This window comes from Anabrus simplex, chromosome 1, assembly GCF_040414725.1.
Source record: "Anabrus simplex isolate iqAnaSimp1 chromosome 1, ASM4041472v1, whole genome shotgun sequence".
Lineage (NCBI taxonomy): Eukaryota > Metazoa > Arthropoda > Insecta > Orthoptera > Tettigoniidae > Anabrus > Anabrus simplex.
In genome coordinates this window covers 1,101,628,730-1,101,641,282 of record NC_090265.1, presented here as the reverse complement: position 1 = coordinate 1,101,641,282, position 12,553 = coordinate 1,101,628,730, and the positions used below count along the sequence as shown (strand labels likewise).

Sequence of the window (12,553 nt, the reverse complement as noted above, 5' to 3'; positions counted from 1 at the left end):
TTTAAAGCTCCTGTTTGTAAAAGTTGTAACAGTTGATTTGCCTCCATTAACCTTCATATTATTTTCTTCAACCCATTGTTGGATACTTTCAAGGTCCCTTTGTAATTCTGAACAATCCTCAATGTTGTTTATTTCCCTATAAACAATTGTCATCTGCATACAATCTTATTTTTGATGTTATATTGTTCTCTAAATCATTTGCGTATATTAAGAAAAGTAACGGACCGATTATACTACCCTGTGCAATTCCCTCCCAAACTTTCTCTTCCTGAGATACATTATTTCCTACTTTGACTTTCTGAACCCTTGAATTTAGAAATGTTTTTATCAAACGTGTAACCCTTACGTCCAATCCTATTCCCTCCAATTTCTTTAATAATATTCCATGTTCCACTCTATCAAAGGCTTTGGAAAGATCTATGGCTATGCAATCTAACTGGCCTCCTGAATCCAATTGATCTGATATGTCCTGCTGAAATTCCACCAGTTGTGCCTCACAAGAAAATTTCTTTCTAAATCCATACTGGCTCCTCATGAACCAATTTTTATCATCACATATCCCTCTGATGTGCTTCGATATTAAACTCTCCAGTATTTTACAAACTATACTGGTCAGGCTGATTGGTCTGTAGTTCTCTGGTTTCCTTTTATCACCCTTTCCTTTATAAATTGGTATTATTATAGATTCCTTCCATTCCTTTGGTATTACACTATTATTTATGACATAGTCAAAGAGAAATTTTAAATAAGTCACTATGTACCACCCCATTGTCTTTAATACCTCCCCAGTAATTTGATCACTTCCTGCTGCTTTTCCTTGCTGAAGCAGTTGGATTTCTCTGAAAATATCTTTGTTTGTGAATGAGAAGCTTCTTGTTTCCGTCTGTCTCTCTCCCTCTCTATCTTCTGTTTCGGTTTCCAACTCTTGACAATCATCTACTGAATCTCTAAATTCCCTACTAAATAGGTTTGCTTTCTCAGTATCTGTTAAATAGTGTTCACCCACTTCTCCCACCATTGTAGGAATTTGGATTCCTTTTCCTTTTTGATTCCTGATATATGAATACAGCTTTTTCCATTTCCCTTTGTGGTCATTACCCTCTTGAAGTATGCCATTCATATAATTCTCTTTTGCTTCCTTTTTCACTCTATTCAGTTCCCTCATTAGCTGTTTTCTAGTTTCTCTACTCTCCCTACCCTCTTTGATTTTCCTGTTTACTATTCTACATTTTCTTTTTAATTTTCTTAGTTCCCTTGTATAATAAACAGGGTCTGAGGTCATTTTACCCTTCTTAACAGGTACAAATCTCTTCTCTCCTTCCCAAATGATTCCTTTAAATTTAGCCCAAAGTATCGATGAGTATAATCAAGAAGTAAGTATAAATAACCACCTAATCGATACTATTATTGCCTCAGGCAAAATTGAATGTAAATTAACACTTACAGGACATGTTTTGACCACTTAGTGGTCCTCTTCAGCTGAATAAAGAAAGAATTGAGAAGAAAAAACATTAGGACAATAAGCACAAATAAAAGTTCTTTGGAGACTCCTTTGTTAAAAAATGGAGGTCATCAGAACAGGACATCTTGCCTCTCGTTCTTGTTTGGAAAAGATGTTTATCCTGCGCTGTCTAGAGGGTCTGTCTTTGAGCGCGACCTGGTGAAGTAACGATGTGATACAGTCTGACAGTTCATGCAAAGATCTGGAGAGAAGGGAAGTAGAGTTTTGTCGTCATCCAAAATAACATGTGAGGGAGGAGGGAGATTGGGCTGTGCTTCTGCGATGTCGTGTTTGATTACATCTCTTGTTCGTCTAGTCTGTTTCATGTCTACCCATTCCAAGTATTTACTAATATTCTCGTATAAGACAGGACCTTCAAATTATCTGTATGACAAATAAAGGAAATCTAATGAACAACCTGGAAAACATCCACATCGTTCTTGATAAATTAGAAAATGGTGAAAAGAATCTTAACGAAAATAACGAGCAAAAAAAAAACATCTTATACGAGAATATTAGTAAATACTTGGAATAGGTAGGCATGAAACAGACTAGACGAACAAGAGATATAATCAAACACGACATCGCAGAAGCACAGCCCAATCTCCCTCCTCCCTCACATATTATTTTAGATGACGACAAAACTCTACTTCCCTTCTCTCCAGATCTTTGCATGAACTGTCAGACTGTATCACATCGTTACTTCACCAGGTCGCGCTCAAAGATAGACCCTCTAGACAGCGCAGAATAAAAATCTTTTCCAAACAAGAACGAGAGGCAAGATGTCCTGTTCTGATGACCTCCATTTTTTAACAAAGGAGTCTCCAAAGAACTTTTATTTGTGCTTATTGTCCTAATGTTTTTCTTCTCAATTCTTTCTTTATACAGCTGAAGAGGACCACTAAGTGGTCGAAACATGTCCTGTAAGTGTTAATTTATATTCAATTTTGCCTGAGGCAATAATAAAGTATCGATTAGGTGGTTATTTATACTTCTTGATGATAAGTTCTATGCAATGAAGATTATGCATTTGGCGTAACTTTCCATTATATTACCATTTTCACACTAAAATATTTTTTTACATTTCCTTTTGTTAACGGCATCAAATGTGCCTTGAAATTCTGTACATAACACGATACTCACCCATTTTAATCGATGATATTCTGATTTATGGATATTTGGAAAACCCGCTGCTTTAGAGTAGGACAGCACTACCCGCAAAATATGGGGGAAGGAAAGAGACGGAATTATCCCATTACTGCAGTACTGCAATTTAAGTTTGGAACGCTCTATAGAGTTCAAGACCGCCAGTCGGGCTTCAAGATTATGTGCTAAATTGAACCTCCCTATATATATGTATATATATATATATATATTTTCCATTGATTTATCATCTATTTATTCATTAATAAGAAAAGTGAGCTGATGTGTTATGTAACCTCTTTATATCGATTATTGTTGATGTTGGGTTACGTGTAGTATTGAGTATGCCACTTATGTTAAAAGACTCTAGCTTAATTGATATGCGCAACAGTACAATAAGGAAAGATCTTCAATGGGGTAATCACATTAATGGCGTTGTACACAAAATTTACAGATCTCTTCATATGGTTACGAGAGTATTTAGGGGTTTTAGTAAGGGTGTAAAGGAGAGAATATTAGAGTATGGTTCCAGTGTACAGAACCCTCACCAGGATTACTTGATTTTTTTTTTTTTTGCTATTGGCTTTACGTCGCACCGACACAGATATGTCTTATGGCGATGATGGGACAGAAAAGGGCTAGGAATGGGAAGGAAGCGGCCGTGGCCTTAATTAAGGTACAGCCCCAGCATTTGCCTGGTGTGAAAATGGGAAACCACGGAAAACCATCTTCAGGGCTGCCGACAGTGGGGCTCGAACCTACTATCTCCTAAATACTGGATACTGGCCACACTTAAGTGACTGCAGCTATCGAGCTCGGTAGGATTACTTGATACATGAACTGGAAAAGATCCAAAGGAAAGCAGCATGATTTGTTCTGGGTGATTCTGACAACAGTGTAGTGTTATAAAAATGTTGCAAATATTGGTCTGGGAAGACCTGGGAGGGAGACAAGCTGCTCGACTGAGTGGTATTTCTGAGCTGTCAGTGGAGAGATGGCATGGAATGACATTGGTAGACGAATAAGCTTGAGTGGAGCTTTTAAAGGTAATAAAGATCATCATAATATGAAAATAAAATTGGAATTTAAGGGGACTAATTGGGACAATAATTCATTAATAGGAAGAGGAATTGGGGACCAGAATAACTTAAGAAATGACTAGGTAAACAGCTGATAGGGAATCTGCCAACTGAGCGACGTTCCTAAGTGCAGATCAATTATGGTTGATTGTAACTGGAAAAAATGTACACCCTACCCTACTTTGTTAAGTCTTAAGACCATTTAGCATTGAGGAATTCAAGCCACATGCAGAGCAAACATTGTACCTGATTCAAGAAGGCCTTTGTGAGGCCATAGAATTCATCATCATCATCAATTTCCCTTTCCCAGCTGCTGCCGGGTTGAGATGTTATGGCAACTTTCCACCTTCCTCTATCCTACCACCATTACTGCTCCTCATCTATGTTCTAATCCAGGTTCCTTCTTATTATGCTGTCCTTGATAAAGTTCAACCACTTTAGTCTGAATCTACATGCTGCATTTGTGCCACGGGCTACCAGTATTTTGATTTATGACCACTGTTTTACCTGTTTTCACACAGACAACAATACTCTCTTCACTAACTCCTTCAGGCATTCTATGCAACGACACAAGTTTCAACTAATGCCCTTCACGGTTTCCTAGTGAATGTGCAGTGTTGAAACATCGTCCCAACAGTGTTCCCACTATTTTATTTACAACCCTCGTAATTACAGTTCTACAGACTACATTTTCAGTATGCATGGAGTACATGAAAAACACTACAAGTGAAATAGACAGTTATGATTGTTTTGTAAATCTAGAGAAGGCATATGACCAAGTACCACACTGGCCATACTGAGGGATTATATTTGCTGACAGGTATAAAATAGCAGGGAGGGATTCAGCTGTGTGGAAATGTGGTAAGCACATTAGTCAACAACTTAAGTCTTAATGACAGACTGTGCTTAAAGCCGGCAATCTAATGTCTTGAAGCTTGAAAAGGGATGAAGCGAGTATGGTATGAAAATTAGCATTTCCAATACTAAAGTGATATTAGTTGGGAAGAAACTTACGAGGATTTGAATGTCAGGCAGGAAATTCAAAACTGCAGCAGGTGGATCTTTTCAAGTATTAACCCTGACAGTAACACGTCTATAAATATCGCTTTAGTTACACCACACGTTTCAAAGACGTGTCACTCAAAGCCTATTATTTAAAGTTACATTATAGTTACCAGATGGAATGAACAAGGAATAGAGGTGGTGGAGGGGATAACTCTCCCCTCCTTAAGAGGAATAGATGGCATTCATTCGCACAAAACGTCAGAAAAACGTATGGTGTTACTGTCAGGGTTAAGGATGTGTTTCTCATAGGCTGGTAGTATACTAAGTGAAACTGAATCAAGTTGTAACAAGGGTAATGCAGTTAGCTCAGAGTTGCAATCAACAGTATTATGTAAGAATGAAGTGAGTTCTGAGACAAAATTATCTTTACATCGGTTTGTTTTCAGACCGACTTTGCTGTACGTGTGTGAACGGTGAGTGGACTCACGATATCATATTCATAAGTTGGAAGTGACAGACATCAAGGTAATAAAATAATTATTCCTTTAAATGGAATGGTATATATTTTTCACCTTTCAGTACTTAACAAGTTAGGTACATATAATAGAACATGTTTTGCTCTATTTGACTTTCTAAAGTTATGCATGTAATATGTTTATTTAATAAATTGTTATGGTGTTATTGTTGTTGTTGTTGTTGTTATGATGGGAACATATATAAGCCTAAAGAGTTAAGAAAACTACACTACGAATAAAGAAAATAGTTATATAATAACATTGATAAAATAAAATTGATATTCATCTAGTGGACATGAAGGTAGTGAGGAAAATTCTAGTACAAACAGGTGGGAACAACAAAAGAAGGGCACTCATAAATGAGAAGATTAAGGCCAATTCAAAACTAACTTGATGGATGAAACTGTGTCTGTGACCAACCTAAGTGGTAGAATCGTGTTGCAAAAGCTCAAGATTGGATTAGATTCTCAACTAAAGAGGCAGAAGTACATGTTGTTATGGCAAACACGATTTCAGATATGAACAGTCATTGGTACAGTAGACTGGATGCATGTAAAAATGCGAAAAACCACAAATTTTATACAAGTTACATGTGTTGCAGCTGAAAAGATTACCAGTGTTGATGGGCAGTGGGCCAGTAGTGAAAACAATAGTAGAATCTGGAAGCTCAGTTCTGTGTATTCAAAAATTCTTAATAAGAATTTACGTATATATTGTCCACCTGTTCAATACAATAAAATGTTACCACTTAAATTAAATGGCCTGTCTAAACATTATATCTAAAGACATGTTTTGACCTGTGTTAAGGTCATCTTCATCTTGATTTACAAGAAATAAGTCATACTTATAAAAAAATTAGTGCATGAAAATAAAGCTAATAGGAGTTTTAAAAAATGTAACCGTATTCATTAAAATAGTTATATAATAATATACTTGAACTCCTCCTGTGCGAACCATGTGACCTTGCCGCGGTGGAGAGGCTTGCGTGTCCCAATGATGCAGATAGCCGAGCCGCAGGTGCAACCATATCGGATGGGTATCTGTTGTGAGACCAGACTAACGAATGGTTCATCGAAAGGGGGGTAGCAGCCTTTCGGTAGTTGCAAGGGCAGCAGTCTAGATGATTGACTGATATGGCCTTGTAATAATACTCAACATGGCTTAGCTGTGTTGATACTGCTACACGGCTGAAAGCAACGGGAAACTACAGCCGTAACTACCTCCCGAGGACATGCAGCTCTCTCTGTATGAATGATGTACTGATGATGGCTTCCTCCTGGGTAAAATATTCCAGAGGTAAACTAGTCCCCCATTCGGATCTCCGGGTGGGGACTACACCAGAGGGGGCGATCATCAGGAAGATGGATACTGACATTCTGCGAGTCGGAGCGTGGAATGTTAGAAGTTTGAATCGTTGTGGTAGGTTAGAGAATCTGAAAAGGGAGATGGATAGGCTAAAGTTAGATGTAGTTGGTATAAGTGAAGTACGTTGGCAGGAAGAACAGGATTTCTGGTCAGGCGACTACCGAATTATCAACACGAAATCAAACAGGGGAAATGCAGGAGTTGGTTTAATAATGAATAAGAATATAGGGCAGCGGATAAGCTACTACGACCAGCATAGTGAAAGAATTATTGTCGTCAAGATAGACACCAAACCAATGCCCACCACAATAGTGCAGGTCTATATGCCTACTAGTTCAGCGGATGATGAAGAAATTGAAAGAATATATGAGGAGATAGAAGATTTAATACAATATGTAAAAGGTGACGAGAATCTAATTGTGATGGGAGACTAGAATGCAGTGGTAGGCCAAGGAAGAGAAGGTGGTACAGTAGGAGAATTTGGATTGGGACAAAGGAACGAGAGAGGAAGTCAGCTGGTTGAATTCTGCACCGATCATAATTTAGTCCTTGCCAAAACTTGGTTCAAACACCACAAACGACAGCTGTATACGTGGACGAGACCTGGAGACACTGGAAGGTATCAAATAGACTTCATTATGATTAGGCAGAGATTCAGAAACCAAGTGTTGGATTGCAAAACTTTCCCAGGAGCAGACGTGGACTCTGACCACAACTTGTTGGTCATGAAATGCCATCTGAAGGTGAAGAAATTTAAGAAAGGAAAGAATGCAAAAAGATGGGATCTAAACAAGTTGAAAGAAAAGAGTGTGAGGAATTGTTTCAAGGAACATGTTGCATAAGGACTAAATGAAAAGGCTGAAGGAAACACAATAGAGGAAGAGTGGAGAGTCATGAGAAATGCAGAAGGGCTGCTGAAGAAATGTTAGGAAGGAAGAAAAGATCAACTAAGAATCAGTGGATAACTCAGGAGATACTAGACCTGATTGATGAACGACGAAAATACAAAAATGCTAGAAATGAAGAGGGCAAAAAAGAATACAGGCAATTAAAGAATCTAGTGGATAGAAAGTGCAAGGTAGCTAAGGAAGAATGGCTGAAGGAGAAGTGCAAGGATGTTGAAGGCTGTATGGTCCTGGGAAAGGTAGATGCTGCATACAGGAAAATCAAGGAAACCTTTGGAGAAAGGAAATCTAGGTGCATGAATATTAAGAGCTCAGATGGAAAGCCACTTCTAGGGAAAGAAGACAAAGCAGAAAGATGGCAGGAGCATATCCAACAGTTGTATCAAGGTAACGATGTAGATAATTTCGTTCTGGAACATGAAGAGGCTGTTGATGCTGATGAAATGGGAGACCCAATTTTGAGGTCAGAGTTTGACAGAGCTGTGAGTGACCTAAATAGGAACAAGGCACCTGGAATTGATGATATTCCCTCTGAATTACTGACTGCCTTAGGAGAAACCAGCATGGTAAGGTTATTTCATTTAGTGTGCAGGATGTATGAGACAGGAGAAGTCCCATCCGATTTTCGGCAGAATGTTGTTATACCTATTCCCAAGAAAGCCAGTGCTGACAGGTGTGAAAACTACCGCACCATTAGTTTAGTATCTCGTGCCTGCAAAATTTTAACACACATTATTTACAGAAGAATGGAAAAACAAGTTGAAGCTGAGTTGGGAGAAGATCAATTTGGCTTCAGAAGAAATGTAGGAACACGTGAAGCAATCCTGACTTTACGTCTGATCTTAGAGGATCGAATCAAGAAGGACAAGCCCACGTACATGGCACTCGTAGATCTAGAAAAGGCATTCGATAATGTTGATTGGAACAAGCTATTTATGATTCTGAAGATGATAGGGATCAGATACCGAGAACGAAGAATTATCTACAACCTGTATAAAAATCAGTCTGTAGTGATAAGAATTGAGGGTTTTGAAAAAGCAGCAGCAATCCAGAAAGGAGTGAGGCAAGGCTGCAGTTTGTCCCCTCTCCTTTTTAGTGTTTACATAGAACAGGCAATAAAGGAAATCAAAGAGAAATTTGGAAAGGGAATCACAGTCCAAGGAGAGGAAATCAAAACCTTGAGATTTGCCGATGATATTGTTATCTGAGACTGCAGAAGATCTCGAGAAGTTGCTGAATGGTATGGATGAAGTCTTGGGTAAGGAGTACAAGATGAAAATTAATAAGTCCAAAACAAAATAATGGAGTGCAGTCGAACGAAGGCAGGTGATGTAGGAAATATTAGATTAGGAAACGAAGTCTTAAAGGAAGTAGATGAATATTGTTACTTGGGTAGTAAAATAACTAACGATGGCTGAAGTAAGGAGGACATAAAATGCAGACTAGCACAAGCAAGGAAGAGCTTTCTTAAGAAAAGAAATTTGCTCGCTTCAAACATTGATATCGGAATTAGAAAGATGTTTTTGAAGACTTTCGTGTGGAACGTGGCATTGTATGGAAGTGAAACATGGACGATAACTAGCTCAGAAAGAAAGAGAATAGAAGCTTTTGAAATGTGGTGTTAAAGAAGAATGCTGAAGGTGAGATGGATAGATCGAATCACGAATGAAGAGATACTGAATCGAATTGGTGAGAGGAGATCGATTTGGCTAAATTTGACGAGAAGAAGAGATAGAATGATAGGACACATCTTATCGTGTGGAACGTGGCATTGTATGGAAGTGAAACATGGACGATAACTAGCTCAGAAAGAAAGAGAATAGAAGCTTTTGAAATGTGGTGTTAAAGAAGAATGCTGAAGGTGAGATGGGTAGATCGAATCACGAATGAAGAGATACTGAATCGAATTGGTGAGAGGAGATCGATTTGGCTAAATTTGACGAGAAGAAGAGATAGAATGATAGGACACATCTTAAGACACCCAGGACTTGTTCAGTTGGTTTTTGAAGGAAGTGTAGGTGGTAAGAACGGTAGGGGTAGACCAAGGTATGAATATGACAAACAGATTAGAGCAGATGTAGGATGCAGTAGTTACGTAGAAATGAAAAGGTTAGCACGGGATAGGGTGGCATGTAGAGCTGCATCAAACCAGTCTATGGACAGATGACTCAAACACAACACACATACTTGGACTTTGTGAGACCAAAAAGAGGAGTATGGGAGAGATTCCACTAAAAGAACGATAGAGGCTGTATTACAGCGAAGGACCTGAGGCAAAAATTGGAGTGGCCATCATACTTAGAAAAGAAATTCAAGAATATGTGGAATATACAAAATGCGCCAGCGACAGTTTGAAACTGGCATGAAAGATCTATTTCAGTTGTATGCCCCACAAACGGGTTGCATAGAGAACTTTTTAAAGAGAGTGGCGAGACAGATAGAAGATAAGGAAGTGCTACTGATGGGAGATCTAAATGCATAAGTTGGAATGGAAAGACAAGGAAAGGAAGATGTTGTAGGGCCCTTTGGATATGGAAATGTAAATCCAGAAGATTGGTGGATTTTTGCATGAGGAACCAAATGATTGTTGGAAACACCTGGTTTAGGAAGAAGAACAGTCAGAAGATTACAAGGTATGGGTGGGGAGACAGACAAACAAAGACCACGACTGATTATATAACCATACACAAAGAACACCGGAAGAATTTTAGATGTTACAGCCATGACTGAAGAAGCCTTTGGAGGAGATCATAGAGTTGTGATAGGAAAATTGAAAGTGGGAAAGATTGAAAAAACCCATTAAGAAGAGAGAGAAGAATTAAAGTATGGAAGTTGAAGGAGAAAGCATACAAGAAGAATTTCAAAGGGAAATAATATCCTTGGTACCCAGGACGGAGATAGGGAATGTTGAAGATGAATGGAAAAAATTTAAGGAAGCACTCACTGGTCTCACTGGTTAGATGTGCAGAAAAGGTATACCCACCAACTTTACAAAACCCAAAATCACGAGATTTTGGTATGAAAATCAGGAAAAATCGGAGATACAATTGATCAAAACTGCTTATTCTACATGTCTTGCACAATACAGTACTATGATATATTTATAACACTTATTGTCTCACAGCCCGACTGTTGCTATACGAGGCTACAAGACTAAAAATTACACATCTCTATTCCCTCACGACGCATGTGAACGAGATGATCGGTCTCTGATAAGCCTTCTGAAAATAGTATGAACTCATGCTGCACACGAATGAATACAGTTAGGTGCAACTACTTAGCAAATGCATAGATTAATATATTGCATCAAGTGCCCGTGCAATTATGCGAAGCGCAATACTATTTGTGTCAAATAAGTAGCTGATGTACCCCTGCTTCACAACGGAATTCTCAGAAAGACTGTCCTTATAGTTTTCCCAAATTAAGTCAACATAGGTCATTACAATGACGTCAGTACGAATGTCGCCATTAAAAACAATGCGGTCACATGAAACATTCGATAAAATGAAAAACAGCCCATTTTCTCACTTTTAACGTAAAGTACTAAGGTGAAGTCAAATAAATATAAAAATTTATTGATTCCACCTGTTCAATACATAAAAGGAGATAATGAATTAAATAAAATTAAAGGAACATGTTTCGCCCTTTAATTAAGGGCATCTTCAGCCTTAAATCTCAATCTGAACGTTGAATAATCAGGTACCTGATTGTAATTAAATTACATATGAATGTGAAGGAAATGTTGGAAATGAGCGAAATGGTTGACAATAGTTATGAAATTCTTAATATCAGGCCTTAATAAAGTCTAAAATACAAATATTCGTAAATTTATACACTATCTTGAAAGTAGTTAAGAAATTCTTGAAATGAGGCCTTAATAAAGTTTAAAATACAAATAGTCGTGAGTTTATACACTAGAGGAAACTTTTGGATCTTAAACAGATCGAATGTCACAATAATAATAAAATGTAGTTGATGATTCTAAAAGGAGTATTAATATATACTAAAGCTGGTAAAGAGACGTAGAGAAAATTTATCGGGTGTTAAACAGTTCAAACTTAGGATAACGAAGAAGAATGTAGTTAATAACTTAGAATGGAGTTTAAACACAATATTAAAAAATTGGTAAAGAGACGTTTCTGCTGTTCACATCAAGTGGGGTTTATAATAAATGTGAAGTGATAAAACTGTAGTCTTCTAGAAGCATGAGAGAAGAAGAGTGCTTGAAGGCAAGTTGCTGTGTTAAATGTTAGCAGGAAGTAACGGCTGTAGTCTCTTGTGTAGAGTCGTAAGGGAAGTTTGGATTGAAGTCTGTAACAATAGGAGATTTACGTGTTAAAGAATGAATTTGAATGAATGGAGAGTTTAAAGAGAAATCAAAGTGTGAAAAACCACATACCTCTTTGTTAACGTTGAAATTGGTTGACGTAAAGAAGATTCGGAGAGGAAACGTTGTGTGTAATTTCTTTTATTTTTAATTGTAATAGTATTAAATAGTTGCTATGGTAGCGTTGAAATGACTGATATTTAAGTTACTAGTGTTACAGATGATGTGAGATTAATGGAGGAGAGGGTCGAAGTGGTGTGCCAAGTTTATATGTTATTGGCCGTGGCGGATAACGGGAAATGAGTCCAAGTGTGACAGTAAACATTCAAAACTATCAAGTTCAATAAGGACTCAGTTAATTTCGCTAAAATGTGTTCTGTAAAGGGTTGATGGTATAAAAAATAAAATTGTAGCATTAATAATTTGGTAAAGCAAAGTGGTTTTTTTTTTTTTTTTTTTTTTAAGGTAAGTTTAGTCCTTTCAGACCATGTAAGAGTGAGGGAGAATGTTTGAAGGTAAGTTTTTTTTAAAGGTAAGTTTAGTCCTTTCAGAGCATGTAAGAATGAGGGAGAGTGTTTGAAGGTAAGTTTAGTTCTTTCAGAGCATGTAAGAGTGAGGGAGAGTGTTTGATGGATAGGGTTAATCAGTAGTAATTACTTGTTACTTGTGCTTCTGGTATATAACGGTGTGAGGATATAGGAGGTGGGGGGATT

The 12,553-nt window shown here is 37.7% G+C and overlaps 2 protein-coding genes across 6 annotated transcripts in view; one reads left to right on the top strand and one right to left on the bottom strand.

The window, feature by feature from the left end:
- Positions 1 to 12,553, top strand: part of LOC136858058 (band 7 protein AGAP004871) — a 493,935-nt gene that overhangs the window by 40,627 nt on the left and 440,755 nt on the right. For 4 of the 5 annotated variants that reach the window (XM_067137306.2, XM_067137302.2, XM_067137307.2 and 1 more), the window contains exon 2: positions 5,175 to 5,201. The exons of the other annotated variant lie outside the window; for it this stretch is intronic. The gene's annotated coding sequence lies outside the window, so the exon portion shown is untranslated. The remainder of the gene's footprint in view (positions 1 to 5,174; positions 5,202 to 12,553) is intronic. 5 annotated transcript variants of the gene reach the window in all.
- The window catches only part of LOC136858060 (uncharacterized), a 91,845-nt gene that overhangs the window by 16,545 nt on the left and 62,747 nt on the right, over positions 1 to 12,553 (bottom strand). The window lies entirely within an intron of this gene.